The following is an 18,952-nucleotide window of genomic DNA, read 5'->3' as shown; positions in this document are numbered from 1 at the left end:
TTGGAATGTTTTTGCTTTTCCTGTTTCTGATGTCCTGTCACTCAGACAAGTGCTATGATTAGAAAACTAAAGGTGTGTGTTACAGTATGAGAAGTGGCTGATGCCATGCAGACAATCAGCTGGAGTTTGCTGAGAATTCAAGGATTCAGCACCTGAGAGGAGGGGAGGTGACCTCCTCTGAGTACTCACAAAGTGATGGGAAGGGAGATTGTCAGCAAAATCATCAGACAGCTGATGGAAACAGCAAAATAGAAAACAAACCCTCCTGCCCTGTTGTTTTTTTGGGATTTTAAATTAACTCTGTTTTTGCCTCTGGCCTACATATGTGCATTTTTGCTGTGTGTTTACAGAGCTAATATAAATCTGATAGTACTCTGAAGTATTAATTTGTACTTTGTACACTATTTTCTGCATGTTTAAATGTGCACATGGTGTAATTTACAAATTCTAATCAAGAATGTAAATCCCAGGGGAGTGCTGAAGTCAGATGTCATCTGCATGTCCAGTGTGATTTCTACTGATGGCATTGAACTAATACATCTGAGGAGAGCAATTTTTGTTCTTGTAAAGAGTCAGAAATTTGTAAACAGTCATGGATACACAGAGAAGACTTCAGAGATTTTTGTGTATGCACTTGTGTGTGTGTGGATGTCATTTACATTGAATTGCTCTGGAGATATTGCCCCAGAATTAGAAGGTTAAGGTCAGGTCTGATGCCATTACTTCTCAGATGACAACACTAATGGATTGTTATAATGGAAATATAGTGGATAAGAGTACAATGGTTGTTTTTCCTTCTGAATTTATTCCCTCTCTTTTATTTCTGCAGCATCAAGAGAGCAATTGCAGCACAAATCCAGGGGAGAATGGGTCTGGTAAGGTGATGGCTGTTTCTTCTTTCAGTGTTTCACAGGCACGTGTGCCAGTGTTGTGTACACTTATATAACAACCCTGAGTTTATAAATGGGGTTGGAAATTGATTTCTGAATTCATGACTGAGGATAAATTGGTAAAAACCCAGTTAAAACCAGAATCCCTTAATAAAGGGTGTTCTTTCTACTTGATCTGGTGATGTAGTTTACATACTGGAAATGTAACCAATTTGCCACTAAGCCATTCTTCCAGTGTTCAGCCTAGAACAGAAATGATTGCTGCAATAAGCAGAGCCAAAGTGGTTGTTAACTTCTCCCTTTCTAGGCCTGGTGAAATATTGTTTCACTTTTGGAACAAAGGCATGTTTATGTTCTACAGTAGTGCTGGATTCATTGCATGAATAGATGGATTTCAACATGATTTACAGTTGTCATAAGGCTCATCAGTGCTACAAATATTTCAGTCCTGATAGAGGAGGAAAATATGTTTAAAAAAAGATAATAAAAGAATGTCCAAATTATTTGGAAAAGGTGAAAACTGTTTCTAAGTTGTCATGCAGATGGCAGCTTCAAGAAATAAAATGCATTTGCATATTTTGGAGATCTGTTTAAAGGAGAGTCATAAACTATGTTTTGTTTGTTTTATAAAAGATCAAATTTAAATAACTGAGTTGTGAGGTCTTGTTTTGCAACAGCTTTCAGATATTTCAGTGTAAAGGAATGGATTTGGTTTATGTAAAGCATTATTTACATCATTACATACATTACATGTAATTATTAACATGATTGCATACATTATTCCCATGTATTTTTACCAACTGAGATTGAACACCATCTTGTTCTTTAAATGGTTATATCTTCAAAACTCCTTTTGAAAGAGTCCTAATTCGGCTGATTTGGCGCCCCTTAAGCCCAATATGGGAAGTAATTTCATTATTTTTGTCCCTTAATAGAACATAGCTAAAAATTATATTTTTTTGATATATGTCAAAGCCAAATCTGGACATCTCTTATCATGGAGAGGCTGAAGACCTCTTGCACAGGAACTTGAGCAAGCACAATAAAACAACTCCTTGGAGCAAAGCTCTGGGCCTTGCACTGAGTCAAGGGCTTTCAATTCTCTTGGAAATCCCAGCTGTGTCCTGTACCAGCCCTGCATCACTGGCTGCAGCAGGAGACTTTTGGTGCTGCACAGAAGTTCTGTGCCTGATGATTCATTTTTAAGCTTTAAACAAATCAATGAAATGTAAAATTCTGAAGACCTGTTCGGTCCCATGGAGAGAAGGGAAATGATGTTTCTGCCCTGACTGCATGACTATATTATCTCCTGATAATTGGCTTTTGGGCTCAGTAATAAAATAAAATTTTTTTCTGCTCTGTGCACAATCTGCCTCTTTATAAGGGAGTGACAGCAGTGCAGAACATAAAATGCAGTGAAGAAAAGAGCTGTGGAAGGCAGTGCATTAACTGGGGTGTGCTAGTAGAGGTGGCTGGGGAGAAGTACCATGAGAGGCAATGTCAGCCCAAGGAGCTGCCTGCTGGCTCCTGGTCCCTGTCACATCCCTCCTCTGGGGAGATTCACGTGGTGGCAGGGCTGGACAGAACTCCAGGTTTGAGAGGCTCTGGTGCCACCTTCATATCACTGTGCACTCTGAGATTTCTGCAGGCAAGTTCTTCAGGACTCACTTAATGAGAAAGAAAGTGTTTTCTTATTTCTGTTAAGTGCATGATGGTATTTCAACAGCTAAGCAAGAAGTGCTCATCCAGTGAAAAGTTACATTTTGCACATTAACCCCTCTGTAAGAGATAGAGCCAGAGAAAGATGCCTTCTCCTGAATTTTAGTAGCATACAAAGGACTCTGCCATGGGGTTCCTTGCACATTCTTTTATACCAATGAAAACATTTAAGATTGTTTTGATTTACATTTGACTCTGAGGAAGAAAACTGAAGGAAAAAAGTAGTTTAAATATTGGTGTTCAGAAATAAAATGCTCACATGCAACTCTGAAAATCCAATCATCTGCAGTAACTGTTTTTTTCCTTTTTCTCTTTGGAAATGGTTGAGCTACTACAGATTTTTCCTAACTTAGCTGCTTATGCCATTCCCTGTAAAAAATTGTGTATTCTGTTATGCATTTACTGTGCTTTTGTGATGGATTTTTCAGATGTATTAAATGCTTTTACATCACACAGATGTCATAAATATTGTGCCTTGTAATCTATTGTACCAGGAAATACCAGATTGCTTATCAGTTGAAGGATCAGCTGTGCTCTGTATTAATACAAGACTTTCCTAGGGTTCAGAAGGTAACTAACAACAGTTGGGAACCATTTCTGACAAGCTGACAAGAATTTAATAATTTTTCCTCTCTCCCATCTCACGTCCATTGCAGAGCACATGTAGAATGCAGTGCAGTATGGTGATTCTTTCAATACAACATTATAAACAAAGGTAGATATACAGAAACACAAATTTCAAGTAGTGCAGTCACCACCTAATGTATATTTTATTTCCTTCTTGATTTATTGGTGAAAATGGTTTGGGTATCTTGCTGAAACATGCAGCTTTTATTGCTAGTGTCCCTCCACCCTGGTGTGTTACCTGTCAGGGATTTTGGATCTTCTTGTCATGCTTCAGTGCTCTCCTCAGCAAGAAGATTTAGATTAGTACAAATGAGTGAAACCCAGCTATTTAGGGGCTTTGAGAATATTCTTTAAGCATATTGTAGTATTTAATCCTCTAGCCTTGAGAGTTTAAGGGAGGATTTCCAAAATTTGCAGACACATTTTGTTCTCTTATTTTTTCTCATATAAGAACATTATTTGACCAAAAATACTCTGGAAACAATGTAGAATGCATCTGGTGTGTTGCTTTTATGCCATATGGCTTTTAGAAATGTGAAGGGAACCTGAAATCAAGGAGTTTATTTTTCAGTTGTCATGTCATTGTTAAAATCACCTGTTTGGGAGGTAAGTCAGTGCTGATTCTGTGGTTGTCTCTGTCTTGTGTGAATTATAGTACAAGGACATAATGAATCCCAAGTGAAGTCACTGGCAACCCCTTCCATCTCTCATGCAGGTTAAGCCCTACATCAGCATGGTTTGATTTTTAAAGCATAAATGATTTCAGAAGATGTGTTTGTTCCTGCATCCTAGAGTTGCAAAAGAATGGATTTACTTCAGTGCCATTTACTAAGACCAAAATAATCTGTTTATTTGTTTTCTAAAATTAAGTAAGAGTGCTTATAGTTGTTGCTGGAATGGGCAGGTGAGGAATGTTTTAACTTAATAATGTCCTAGATTGAAGTGCTGTTATTTCATCATGAAGACTTTGTATCCTTTCTGTCCTTGTCTTACACATTGATAGGTAACCTTGTTTTCCTGAAAAAAAAACCAACCCTGATCTCTTTAGAGAGAGTTAACCTAGAAGTATATTGTGTTCAAATCCATCAGGAAGGCTGAGATGAACACACACACAAAGGAGATGCATTTTCAGGACAAAAGTATTTGCTGCTTACCACTGAAGTGTGTCAGAAATTAGAAGAGAAACACAGCTGAAAAGCTGCCAGGCTTTGTCATGGTTCTCTGGTGCTTCTCACTTTGTTTTCTGTGGTCAACAGAGTTCATGAGAACCTTGGCTTTCATTTTAAGTGGGATTGTTTCTGACCATTGTTTGTAGAAAGCCTTGAAAATCTGAAGCAAGGACACCTAAAAGCATCAGAAAAATAGGAGGCAGGGAAGAAACTTTACAGCTTTTCTTCAAACAAAGTTTCATGGCTTTTAAGGCAGTTACTATGATTTTTGCAGGGCACTGAAGTAGTTTTTTTTTTTTTTTTTTTAAAGCTTTGTGCTTTGCAGTGCTAAAAATAAAATGTTGGGACTTGTTTAAACACATTCTGGGAATAAATCACAAGGAGATTTGAAGCTGCAACAAGCAGTGGGCAGCTTTACTTGGGCTTTCTTTGTGAGAACCCCACCTTATAAAAAGCAATGAAATTTTGTATATCATGCAAAAAACCAGCCATGATTTTAAGGGTAATGGAGTGTGCATGCAGAATTCTGCTGCTGCTCAATAAGCGTGTGTGTGTGCCACAGATCCAGGTGATATTAGAGTTAATATTTCCTATGTAAGAAGTGTGACCTCGATCAACATGGCCTGCATGTTGAGATTTAAGTGCCCTGAAGTGATCAAGTTCCAGCAGAAACTTTGGCCTTAGGCTGATTGTGTTGTTTTATAGTTTGTAGCCCTAGAAGGAGCTGCTGGGATCCTTGTGATGTCTCTGTTTTGGTAATTGGTACAGGGAGTTTTCTTTCCCTCACTGAGGTTATCATGATTTATCTCACTAGAAACTAGCAGACTTGTACTAGCTGCAGTACAAATGAATGGGAAATCCAACATGTTCTTCTCTGTAACTCATTAGGATTTATCTTTGTGTGGAATTTTAGTGAATTCACATTGGAACCACCATCAATAAAACACTAATTCCCAGCTGTATGTGAGCCAAGGGGTTATTGCAAGGTAAGCACACAGCACAGAGAATATTGGAATAGCTGGAGAAGCCCTTTCTGCTGAGGAATGGCTAACTATAAACACACAATTTTCTGCAGATTTCAAGCATTCCATTCACAGGTGTTCAGAGTTATTTGGTGTCAAATAATGTTTTTAAGCATGAGATTGTTGGGGGGAAGAAAACAGAGAAGGAAAGGAATTGTGTGGTCTTGCAGTTCTGCAGCATCTCTGTAACTGGGATCAAGTGAATCTTAGCTGTACTTCTAAACAATTCTCCAGTAACAGAGGGAATAGGTTTGGAATTTTCAAGATCAGCATGAAATTATTAAGGGGTTGTTGTAATGCCTGACTAGTGAAAGCTTTATCCCAAGGCATAAAATAAAATCTTTTCCAGTGTTTCACATTGAAATGGCTTAGAAAAAGTATTTCTTAATGACTGAGGAAAGTTATTCATTGTGGATAAGAGCTGGAAAGCTGCACATGGTAATTCTAAAGGAAGCCAGATTTGTAGCAGGATAGAGATACTTGAGATTGATCCTTGCTATGTTTTTACCAAGCAGACCAAGGCTTTTACTAAATGGAAAGTCATCTGCTGGCAGGAGGTGTCAGAACAGAATGGAATAATGCTTGTGTTGGTTCCATGCACTCCAGTAATTTGGGATAAATGAATTTAGAGACAAGAAGCTCAGTTCTTAGACAACTTCAGTGTCTCATTAGATCTGTATAAATTTGCAAGGTTTTTGTTTTGTTTTTTTTTTTTTTGGTGGCACCTGCTGGTAAATTGGAGGTCCTTGATATAAAACTCTTTAAATGCAAAAACTCCAGCTCTCTGTTTTGTCCTATAGTTCATTTTGGATCCCTTGTTTATAATCAGCACTCTGATTTCTCCTCAGATTATTTTATTATAATATAGGGAGGTTACCAGTACAAATGCATTTATTAGGAGGTTTGTTTCACAGACTGAATCTTCCAAAGGCCTGAGGCTCTTTAGCACAATGCATGAAGTGCTCCTCACTGTGTTAAACCCCGGGAGAGCACACACAGCACCTCTGTGCAGGGCATTAATGAGATCCCCTGTTTTCCTTCCCTCTCTTGGATCACCTAATCCATTCTATGGATGAGTTTCATCAATTTCCTCTGTAGTTCAGAGCTCCTCTGTAAGTGCCAGTCTGCACTGAGGGGTCCCTCAGGGTGTCCCAGGGAGCCCTGGGGGCTGAGGGGACACAGGGCAGTGCCCAAGGAAGCCAGGGCTCTGCCACTTGTGGTTCCCATAAGCTGCTGTGTTGTTGAATTGTATATTTTTATGGAAAAACTAATGTTTAAAATATTTGAGACCAAAATCACTAGTTACACCAATTGTGGATGTGTTCTAATTTAGTTATTAATTAGTAGAGATATATTTTAGAGCCATATATAAATATATATATCTATTATAGAAAGGTATGGATACAAGATAGGAATGTTCATTTTACAAACTGTATCCCTTGTATTACTGAACAAGAGGTGCTCTAGTGTTTTGTTGCTCTAAAGAAATATTTACTGCAGCTAGAGCTGCTAAATGCAGTAACATTTTCATTCTGAATTGTAGTATTTGGTTCTGGTTTGTCAACTACTAAAGAATGTGGAGAGGTGCATCTGGGCATGTAAATAGCATGTATGGAGTTTGATAAAATGTTTTCAAATTACAGTGACAAAAAATAATCAATAACAACCAAGTAATTAATTGTCATCTTTGATACTGTGAGAACCCTTCAATACTAAGGAAAGGGTCAATTAAAATACTCCAAGGAACTTGTAACTACTCTACAGTGTAAGCACAGAGCAGAGTGTGGGTGTAGGAAATTCAGGCAGCCCTAGATCACAGGAGATTTCTACCCCTGACTGTAGCAGCCATGCCTGTCCACACCTAGCACCAAAGGCATGCCTGCTGTTATCTGTGAAATCCCTGCTTTGCCAAGCAGTTCTGGAATTGCCATGGTCCTAGCTCTGCTGAGTGCCCTGCTGGGTGCAGAACACACTGGGATAAAGAATGTGGGTGGGTTTGCAGCAAGAGTTTTGATCTGATCTGGAGTTTTGGGGATGCCAATACTGTCTGGAGCTCGAAGGTTTTGAGTTAAAATCAGCCAGTCTCAATCTGACTTTAATGGACTGCTCAAATCATGAAGAGGGATGATGGGGTTTGTTGAAAGCACAGCTTTTTAAGGGGGAAAGATGTCACTCTTTTCACATGGAAATTTTACAGATATTTCCAGGGAGAAGATTTTGAGTCTATGTACTGTTTGCATTGGGAATGAGGAAAGACTTGGGGAAGGAAGTTAGGAACAAAAATATGAGAAAAATCAGTGTTCAGAGGAACTGTGAATCCAGTCCTAAGGCGAAATGAAAAGCAGGGACCCACCTGGCTCTGGAGAATGCCATAATGTTTATATATTGCCTGATTAGATACAGTAAAGGAAAGGAGTGAAAGGGTGGAATTGAGGTCTTCCTGAATTGATGTGTTTCAGTTGCTGACAATAAAGATGTTTATTAAATTTCCTGCCAGTGGGTAAGACTAAAGGAGCAGACCATCTAAATACATTTGTGTATTATTGTGTTTCTAGTTTTCTTCCTAGAAGCTGTTTTGCTTTTAGGACCCTCAGGAGGTCAAAACTCACTACTTACTTCTCCAGCTCATAAGGTTGGCTTAAAACATAATGAGATTTTTAAAAAAACAAAGAATTTTTACTGCTTTTTTATTTGCCTTCCTATTTTTGAGCCTTAGGTCTAGCTATATGTTGAGGAACACTCATTAAATAAGAGCTGTGAAAACATCTTGGGCTTGTGATTTCAGGAATCAGAGGCAGCTGCATGGCTTGGAATGTGACTCTATTTAGCATAATGATTTCCTGAAGTTGATCACTTGTATACTCATGGGAGTCCCAATGAACTTTGAAGAGCTGTGTCTCATAGTTTTGATTTATATTTTATGTATATTCTGTTCATACAGAACATCCAGCAGTTCCTTGAAATGATGTTGCTCCAAGAGGCCTGAATGTTCATTCACAGCTAGCTAGAACCACCAGTTCCCCTAAAAAATAGGCCATTTTACTCCAGGAAATGAGGCAATTTTGAAATCTGCTCTTTATCTGAAGCCCCAGTTGTGATGAGGAGTGCTATGATGAGCTCTCACATTATCCTCTTCTTACAAGGAGCCTGCACTATTAATTTAGTGAAAGATTCTATTTATAGCTCTGATTCCACTAAAATTAAGAAGCAAAGAGTTCCTTTCAAAATTTAACGAAGTCTTTTGAATATAATTAGATGTGTTCCCTCAGATAAGGACTGGTTGACCAGTTGGTTCATTCCTTTAATCTCATCCTGTTACCCTTATTTTAACTCCAGTGTGTGACATATCTTTGCTGAAAGGCTGGATGACCATTCCAAAAAGTGCCACCACCCCCTTCTCATAGGGGAAAAGATCAAGCAGGAATGCAGCACCACAAATACTTGATTGCAGTAACTCTGACAAAATCTTCACTTTAGTTACACCACAACTCTCTCATGACTCAGGGGAGCAGCAAAGAGCTCTGTGTCCCTTCCTGTGCTTTAATTCTCTTTGGAGAATCTGGATGTCACTCATGCACTGGGGTCAGGGCAGGAACAGGCCAGAGGCAGGATTGCAGCAAAGGTGAAGAAGACTTTATTCAAAAGAACTGCGTGGTTTTTATAGTGTGGTACAAGAGATCCTATTCTATTGGCTAACTAACAAAAGCATCTTTCTCATGCACTGTCCTTGAGAGGAACAGAAAGACAAGGTAGAAAAACAGCACCTGCAAATTGTTTATAGTCAACAGGTTATCACATCTTCCCAGCTCCCTAAGATTTCTCACAAGGCGCTGTGAGAAGCGCTTGCCGTTTCTCTGTCCCTGTCCCATGGCATCCACATCTGGAATGTGGTTGGTGCTGTGGTGTTGGTGTGCACTGATGAGCTAAAACATTGGGTGGGAGAGACCCACTGCCGTTGGAGCACTTCAGAAGGTGTTTATGAAGATTTAATGCAAAATTATCAAATATATCCACGTATAAAAGTAACCTGATTTTGGATGTTGTGCCGTGCTGTCACTAACTATGGAAGGAGCAAGTGGGGCAGGCAGCTGGAGAAATGTTTGGAGCCAGGGTGCTTGTCACAGGGTAAATCCTGCCTCAAGGTGTGCAATATCAGCACAGGACTCATTTATTCTCTTGCCAATCTAATCTTCTGTAAATGTTCTTCCTCTTCAGGGTGGGTGCTTTTGGGTTGCTAAATATTTATCACTGCTAACGTCTTTTTAAAAGTGTATCCTTATCTTTATTGTATGGAGATAACATTAACTAGCCTGGGGGAGAGGGACATGAGGGAATGATTATGTTCTTTTATTTCTCCCAAGACTCAAGCAGGAATTGTTTAAAATGTATTCCCAGCTCTTGCTGTTGCAGCGAGAACTTTTGACCTCTTAAAAATGATATTTGGATGTATAATTAAATTTGGTATAGATAGAATATTTTCCTGAAGTTTGCAAATTGTTCTTCCAGAACCTTGATGCAGATTACATGATATAGCTATTAAACATGGCTTATCTTTTGAATGGAAAGCAAAGATTAATGACTCAAACTAAAATGATGCATTAGATGTGTGTGATGAGATGCAGTCTTGCAGTGATGTAGGAATTGGAACCAGAGAAGATGAAAATGTTAAAATGAGATTAATAGAGCCACATGCTGAAGTAGAAAAAAAACCAAACCTACTCGTTCTGTGCAAGGGAAAGAAAATAAATGCTTGAAATAAATGTTTGTCTTCTACATATTAAATACACATGTAACTCTTCAGAACTGTCTGTCTCTCAATTGTAGTCTTACTTTGCCTGCAATTTTGGCAAAACAAAAACTTAATGTATAATTGACAATTCTGGCAGGCTTATTTTGAATGGAAAATAAGATTTCCATTAATTTCTCAAGTGTTTGAAAATGACATAAACTAAAACTAAATTGGACTAATGAAGTAAATTCATACTGCAGGTACAAACTAGGATTCTTTAATCCCTGGGTAAATCAGCTCACAGACAGGACTTCTGTCTCCCAGGAAGAAGTTACCCTGATCTGTCATCACCTCTCTGTGGGTGCTGGCTAAAGGAGCTGTTCGCATGAATATTCTCTAAAACTCCTTAAATGTGAAGGTTTAACTGTTGAAATTGATGGGCTGATTTAGCTCATTAGTTCCTTGCCTGCATTAGGTGAATCTGAGAGCTCTTTCAGCAGCAGAATCTGCCAGGTTAGCTGACTGTCCTGTCCTCTGGAAATATTGTCAAGTAGATGGCTGTTACAGCTTCCACCAAAGTACCTAGATCTGGAAGAGGGTATCCATCTGCAAACTTTCCTTTAGTTCCCACTTCTGTTGGTACTTTTTGTTTTATATTTTTAGTATATTTTTCTTCAAAATGGGAGTCTTTAATAAGCATTTCCTGAAGTTGTCTTGAACATAGTTACTTATGGAGGGCTTAACTCATAAGTAATATATAATGGGATGTGATATAACTGAGAGAACACCAAAAAAAAAAAAAGCTGTAGTGGTAGCAAATTTTGAAATATTTTTAAGTTGTTGGCACAGAGGTAAGTGGTGTGGGATAGTACTGGCATGTTAGGAGACTGCATGATTTAATAAATATATTTTTTTCACCTGAGGATTGAGACCCATTTTAAGGTTGTGGAGAGATCTGCAGTTTGGTTCCATTTAGATGTGGGAGTGAGTAAATACTTGCAGGCAGTAATTACAGTCTGCTTTTGTTCCCCTGTGGAAGAGAAATGGAAGAGGTGATGCCAGGAGAGGAGGACAGCTGGAGGGAATGGAAGGGTGGCAGGAAGACAGATGAAGCAAAAGGGGCTGCATTTCAAAAATGTTTGAAAAACTGTCATAAGTGGTTAGACAAAGTTTAATGTTAGATTGCAGTAGAGGAAAAACCAGCACAGAATAGCTGAGTGATTGATGACTCACTCAAGATTCAGTTAGGAAAAAAAAAATCATCTTTAAATAAACTGTATAGCACTTGAGATCCTCTGATCAGTCAGGTACAGGGAACCCTGTGCAGGGCTCCAGTTTGGGATGAGACTGCTCTGAGAACTTGGTGACTGCTGGCAGCTCATTTCTGGTCAAAGCCTACTGGCCCAAATCACCCTGATGTTGGTGTATTCCTGTTCCAGAAAGCTGGGTGTGCCCAGAAGGGTGCCTTGGCCATCTGCACACTGCCCTGAATGCAGCTTTGGCCTGATGGCTTCTTCTCAAGGAGAATTTAATAAAACCTGCAGCAGAGGAACTGGTGACTCACAGCTCAGCACATGCTGTGCCTGTCTCACAAACAATAGGGCTCCTGGGTCTGGGTCAGCTTTTAGCTCAATATCACTCACTACCCTTAATAAAGAGCCTACAGGGAGATTTCCCCTGGTAAGGTGATGATAGAACATGTGTAATACTCTGAAACATTCCTAAAAATACCTGCATACCAAGTGTGAGGGCATTGCACAAAGAATGAGAAAAAATACCTGTTAAAAAGGATTGCAAACAAAGCAGAAATGATGGGTAAAATGCTGAGGGTGTCTCCATTTTACAGGTGAACTTACAAAGCTTGCAGAGCTTGTTTAGAAATACACAGAATGCTGAGAGTGCTGTTGAGAACCAAATCAAGCTTGAGATCCAGCTTCTTTATCCCAGGTATTGTGGAAGCAGGCCATGATCTAGTTCCAGATTCCTTCAGAAAGCCACACCAAAGCTTTTTTCTACAGCATGGAACCTGTTTCCTGTCTGGTGTAGTGTCATTAGAATTAATCATAAGTTTAAATGCTTCACCACTTAATCCCAGTGAGTGTCACCTCCAGGATGTGGAGCTTTGAATGTCCCATTTTCTTGCAGTGACTTTCAGAGAGCTGCCCTCGAGGTTTGTCAGAAAGGCTGAAGGATTCCTGTGGTGCATGGTGGAATCAAATGTGCAGATTGCTACACTTTCTGGGGATGCTTTTTTTTCAGAAATTCTTCACAGAACCTCCCTGGGGGGATCCCAGCTCCAGGAATGTGTAGCAGGGAAGGCACAGGTGGCAGTGTGCCATGGCAGTTCTGTGACAGGAGAGAAGGGGGACTCCAGTGAGGAGGAGGAGGCTGACTCACAAGCTGTTGGCATCCCTGAAACGTGAAATTCTGCTGCACACTTTTGGAGTTTGGGGTGTCTCTGCTGAGTCCTACCAGAGATTGCTGCTGACTCATGCCTTGCAGTGGAGAGATGGCTTTTATCTCCTTGGGCAAGGCAGCAGTGATGTGATTAATGCACTCCTCCTGCATTAATCACATGTGGGTTTTTTGGGTTTTTGTCAGTGGAAAGGTTTCCTATTCAGTTATCTTTAATACTTAAATAAATTAAAAGTCAGAGAGCCTGTTTGCCCAGTGTGCAGGTAATGCAGGTATTTTACAGAATGGATTGACTTGTAGGGGATATTCTCACTTGGACCAATTTAAATCTAACTTAGGCTTCCAGGGTCTACAGGTGTTCCTGCCTCTTGTGAGGAAATGCTCTAGGACTTAAACTGATTTGTCCAAGATCAAGTCTGGTAGTCCAGACTTGCATCTCAGGCATATTTCTCATTTCAGCCTCAATAAAGGGTTTTTTTAAACACCTTTTATAAATGTGGGGTAGTTTCACTGTGTAATGTGTTATAATTTGTGCTCTGGCACAGGCAATGCAAAATCCTGGATCTGTTTCTTCCACAGGTTATGCAGAATTCATGAATACATGACAGTTTGTGTAAAGGAGTAATGTGTGACCTAAATCTAAAAAGACCACCCAAACACAAGGAAACCCCAACAAGAGCTATTTATTTCAAAGCTGCAGGAAGTACAGATAGAAACAGTATCTTACTGCTTGTACTCTCCTCCAGTGCCTTTTAAAAAAATATTAATAGATTCTAGAAGTAAGACATAATTTTACTGCATAATAAATAACTTAATTATGCTTCTTCATATAAACATCCTGAGAGTTTTGTTTACTCTGGCTTAATTTACCAAAATAACAATATGTGTGGTCAAACATATTTCTTTAACAAAATTATTCATCTCATTTGTGTTTCAAGACAATTTTTGTTGTCACACCCCCATCCCTGAAACCCTGAAGTTGTTTGTTATAATTCTGAGAGGTGTTGCCAGTATTCTGCAGCCTCCCCACACCATTAATTCAGATAAAGAATTTGGGGAGGCTGTAAGATCACCCTGACTTTGATGAAAATTTAAGTGTTGGCCCATGCTGTGTTTTTGGTTCAGAACAACAATAGTCTATAAAGAAGCTATGGGACAATCCTTAAATCTTTTTAGCTTCTTAATGGCAGAATAATTTCCCATATCTTCAGGCATGCACCTGTCTGGAGAAGCACTTAAACTGGTTTTAACTTCAAGCAGTCAACCTGGAGAGGTTTTTCATGCTCTTAATTTCATGTGTAATTAAGATGAAATTACCCTTAGGTTGGGTTCTTTGAAAATGCCCTTTAAGGAGAACAATAGCCTGAGTCAACAGTAACACAATCAACCTTGTTATGACAATAAGTCAGCAGGTACCTGCTGGGAAGCATTGTGGAGTTCTTGCCTTGCATCTGAGGTTTTAAAAGCAAGAAACAAATGCTTAAAATCTCTCACTGTGGATAGAATGGAAGTGAAAGAAAAATCCTTCAGACTTTTCCCAATGATTTTACAGTGTTTGATAGAAGGAGAAAATGGGGGACAAGGCTTTGGTTTGTCATTTTCTGCACAGTGTCTGCATGAGACACCTGAGACAGTTCCTCTGCATTCCACCTGCAATCTCAAATGCCCAAAAGGCTTTTTATCCTCACCTTTAAAAGCAAACTCTGTCTTGATGTCTCTCATTCACAAAGACAGATGAAAATAGCTAAAGGGCAGTGAGCTTGCTTTGGGTGATATACAGGGGAACCTGCTGTCAGTAATTATTACTTCAAATAGTAACAGAAAAGGTAGAGCAGTCAGCTTTGGATGTGAACAAGCACTGAATATTTACATCTGCTGGCTAAAGATAATTGGAACTCTGGGGCTCTGCCCAGGAATTGGGACAATTTGTGCTTGGAATAAATTTAGTACCAAATCTCTCATTGACTTCAGTTACGTAGGAGGAAAGTCTGAAGTGGCAAGTAGCCATGACCCAGGTTCAAAAAGGGAGATCACATTATGAGTGTGGCTGAGTGGAAATGAAGAAAGTGAGATGGTCTTTCATGTAGTTGTTCTTCCTGAATTTGGATATTTGTGCAAAAACTACAAAAATAACGGTGCAGATTGAGTCCTTTGGGTGTTTCTTAGCCCTTTCCTCTGCTTTTGTAATGAATAGGGGGGAAAACTGTTTGCCTGTGAAGTGTTTAATGAACAGGTTCTGCTTCATCTGGTACTGAACTCCTCTGAAGTGAATGGGCCCTCAGCACATGATAAACAGCAATTGAGTTATCCTGCTCTGTGTTTTTAAAATGTTTCAGTTCCTATAAAGGGATCTGACCCTGCTCTTGGCCTCTTGGATTTGGTCAATATATTGTTCTGTTACAAAACCTGAAAGACACTTCCTGCCCCTCCAAATAAGAGTTTTGTCTTCAATTTTTAAATACAAGTTTTTCTTTTTTTTTTTCATAGCTAATTGTACTACCCAACAAATTTTGAATGGTTTTATAAATAAAAATGGAACACTTTGTTTTAAATATTCTTGTTAGGACACAAATTTTTGCTTACATTAGCAGATGGGTTGGAGTAAGGAATCACTTCAGTCTGAAGGTCGAGCTTGATACCAGGATTTAAAAAACTAAGAGAAGCTAGTCAATGAAAGAAAAGTAAATTGGTGAGTACTGCAAGGAACCAGTAGTTGTTCTGGGTCTGAGCACAGAGCAATTAAAGTGATTTTATGCAAGCTGACTCCATTTGGATCAAGTCCTTTCACTGAAATAATCTGGGATGTTATGACTTATTAGCACTTCTCCACCTATGTTTTTGATGTGTCTAAAGGCAGTGAATCTCAAAATTCTGCAGTGGGGCCAGAAATGAATGTTCTTTGACTAGGATTCTCTTTTCCCCCCTACTGTTAATTTCCAGCAGTAACAGCCTTTCTCCTAAGAAAAATGTTAATTAAAATCAATGATGTCCTCAATTAAGTTGTCAGATTACTTGAAGCAAGTATCTCAGTGTAGAAGAGAAGATGCTAATTAATACAATAAATTGTTTTAATTCCTGTCTCTTAAGCAGATCACCACACTGCTACCATTGTGACTGAGATGGGAATTACTGGCAAACCCTTGTCTGAACCCCATAAACCTGCTAAATGAGCTCACTAAGAGACTTAAACTGAACCCAAAACTCAAGATTCATGCTGCACATTACAGCTCTTCCCTGGCAGTGTAAGAAGCCCAGCCTCCTGTGCAGTGTTTCTTATTGGAATTGTTCAGTGTTTTCAGCCCAACATCCCCTCTGCATGTGCAGAAGCTTCATTTGCATTTACTTGGGTATAGAAATAACAGAGAAAAGGTGCCTGCACTCCTAAGAATTGTTTGCACTGGAAGTTCTGGTGTGCTGAGCTAGAAATTTATTCTAGCTTTATTATTATTGTTCTGCTTTTCATTTCCTGCCTGGCTTGACAAACTCCCCTCAGCCATTTAAAGTCTCTGTGATAGGTGAGAACATCCTGGATACTGCATGGAACAGATTTTGGCTTTGGGGAGGTGTAACAGGACCCTTCCTCTGCCTTTCAGCTGGGTTAGGACAGTGCCCTGCTCTAAGGGGGCCAGGTGTTCCTATTTAGCAATGGGGATTCTGCAGGACTGAGATGGCAAAGCAGTCCCAGGATCTGTAATAATGCACTGCCACAATTCTCAGCTAAGAAGGTGCTGCTCTTCCACCCTGGCATGCCAAGAGAAACATGGCTTCAGCTAGGGAAGAGAAGGATTTGTGACTTTGGAGCACCCAGCTGACTCCTTGACTCGCTGAATAAGAATGTGAGGAAAAGTGTATTTTCTGCTCTTCAGAATATGTTGGCACCTTTCTTTGTGTTACATAAACCTAAAAGCCTCTCCTGAAGCGCCAGGCTCAGCAGGAGGCAGGAGTATGAGTAATCTTCACTTTGCCTTGTTTGAGGCAGTTGGTTTTGAAATAACAAAGCCATGCTAACCTGACAATACCTGTTTGTGGGAGTCTGGCAATATGTTCATTTACTTGACATCAGAGAGAGCACAAAAATGCTGTGAAGTTTTCTTAAGTGCTGGAGAGAAACTGAAATAATTTTCTTTATGGGGTTATTGATCATTTTAACTTATATAAACTCCTCTTCCATACTGTCTGCTTAAAATTATGTATAGAAATTGAGATACTTTAATATTTAGAATTGAATTTAGTCTATTTCAGGGCTAGGGAATGATGAGATGATGTAACAAGCACTACAGGCAGTGAATTTCTCAGCCTGATTTTGGGGTGGCTTCACTAGTAGGAGTACTGAAAATATGTTAATGTTGATGTTGGTAGAAGTTATGTATCTGTTAACCACCTGCATTCATGTAATAATTCTTTCATTGGAAACTGCTGTGGATCCAGTGGAACAAGAGCTGATAAGGAGAGGTAATATCTTTCTTGTTCAGTTGGAGGGGAAAGATATCCCTCTAAATATTTCTGGATGTTGCTGGAAAAGAGAAGTGGGTCAGTAGGAGATCTATAGCATCTCATCCCATATAATTGCATTTTGCACATTTTGAAAAATCAGCTGGGCCCTGGCATGAACTGCAGGATACACCCAAAAGATTGGCTCACCCTTGTGGGCTTGCAGATATTTCTTCTTTGCTGAGTCACATTCAGCCATGGAATAACTAGAAAATGTTGCTGGACATTGACCAGCCAGTGTTAGGGAATGTTCCTAGCATTCATTAATAAATCTTTATTATAAAGTAGTTATTGAACTGCACCCACCTCTAATAGTGTATAAAATAGAGTGTTTTTTCCAGTTTACTTTCACTTTAAAGTTGCCATGTGGATCTCTCAGGGATGGGGAACTCATGCATTTTGAAGTTCTGATGAGGCACTTGCTGAGGATCTTTACATTATTGGCAAATACCTGAATGCACAGGACCAGGCATCTGCTTAGTGAGCTAAAATTGGGTCTGCCAGACTTCAAGGCAAGAAACAAACCCATTATTGCATAATATTGCCTGACCAATCTCAGCCTTGTTGTGAATCTTCAGCAGGATAAGAATCATGGATCTTTTCAGGTTTTGTTTTGTTATTCCTAAGAATTTTTTCTATAAAAATTTACCTTCCTAAGACAGAATCTCTGGTGCTATTAATAGTGTCATATTATCTGGCACTGCCTGAATTTCTCTTTCTAGTGCCTTCTAGGTCTTGTATTTCTACAAGTTCAAACCTGTGGAGCTGGATCAGCAAGAGCAAGATGCAAAAAAAAAAAAAGTGAACTTCAGAGTCATAAATAGAAAATCATAAAGACCCTCTGCAAATTATTCTGTTTCTGCAGTGAAACAAGAGCAGAAGCTCCTTCTAGTTGCCATAAAACTTGGTTTCCCAGCTTTTTTTCCTTATTTTTTTCCTGATTTTCATCTTTTAGAATACAGAGAAATCTGTGTTCTTACTAGGGAGACATAAATATGCCTTCTAGGTTAAATTTAGTGCCACATGCAGCTTTTTTATTCTCTTTCAAGCAACATGCAGAACTAAATGTATTGAAAGTGGGCAGAGGTATCTGTGCAGAGACCAGCCCAGTGTGTTACTCTTTGCTTCCTGTCATTTCTTCTGCTGCTTCACAACAAGATTTTGAACAACACAAGTTATTTTTTTAAATGGCAACAGGAAGAAAGGCATAAAAAAAAAAAGAGTTCCTGAGAAAGACTGGAATTTTCAACGGAGGTTTACAGGTTCAGCTAGCATTATCACAATTAGAGTGTAAGGCAAGTGTGCATGATTTCTGCTTCCTGTGCTGTGCTTCCATCGTGGTGCACAGAATTTGGGGCACAAGCACTCAAGTACCAGCATGTCTGGGCTGTGAGCAATTGCCCATCTAGGCAAATCTGACTGCAAAGAAAGATGAATGATTCCTGGTGAAATCAGTAATTCACAGAATAACCCAGTCAGAATAACTAAACAGCTGAAAACCCTAAGGTAAAGCAAAACCCCAAAAGACAACCAACAAAGAAGTTTAGAGTAGGAAACATGAAAAGAATGGCTTTAATTTTGATTATTCATCTTCAGTACCAGATATGATTTATTAATGCATGCTGCACTAGGTGGAGAATAAATCCAAGAGGGGAGAAGATACCACATGAGGATCAGTCTCAATCATGTGTCCAAGACAATCTGGACCCAGCAGGTCCTCCAGGTGGAGCATGGAGTGCAGCCAGCTCCAAAAATGAAATCTGCTTGAGTGCCAAGCAAAAGATACTCCACCAATGGGTGAGCAGATAATATCTCATTATAAGATTGCATTATACGGCCATTACTGTTGTCTTAGATAGCAAAGGTTCTATCATCATCATAGCACAAGGA

The 18,952-nt window shown here is 39.3% G+C and overlaps 1 long non-coding RNA gene across 1 annotated transcript in view; it reads left to right on the top strand.

The window, feature by feature from the left end:
- The window catches only part of LOC127059612 (uncharacterized), a 249,613-nt gene that overhangs the window by 70,952 nt on the left and 159,709 nt on the right, over positions 1-18,952 (top strand). The window contains exon 3 of the long non-coding RNA XR_007777602.1: positions 830-875. This is a non-coding gene — a long non-coding RNA (uncharacterized LOC127059612). The remainder of the gene's footprint in view (positions 1-829; positions 876-18,952) is intronic.

This window comes from Serinus canaria, chromosome 4A, assembly GCF_022539315.1.
Source record: "Serinus canaria isolate serCan28SL12 chromosome 4A, serCan2020, whole genome shotgun sequence".
Taxonomy (NCBI): Eukaryota; Metazoa; Chordata; class Aves; order Passeriformes; family Fringillidae; genus Serinus; species Serinus canaria.
Note: the sequence above shows the minus strand (reverse complement) of the source record. Positions and strands in the feature narration are given on the sequence as shown.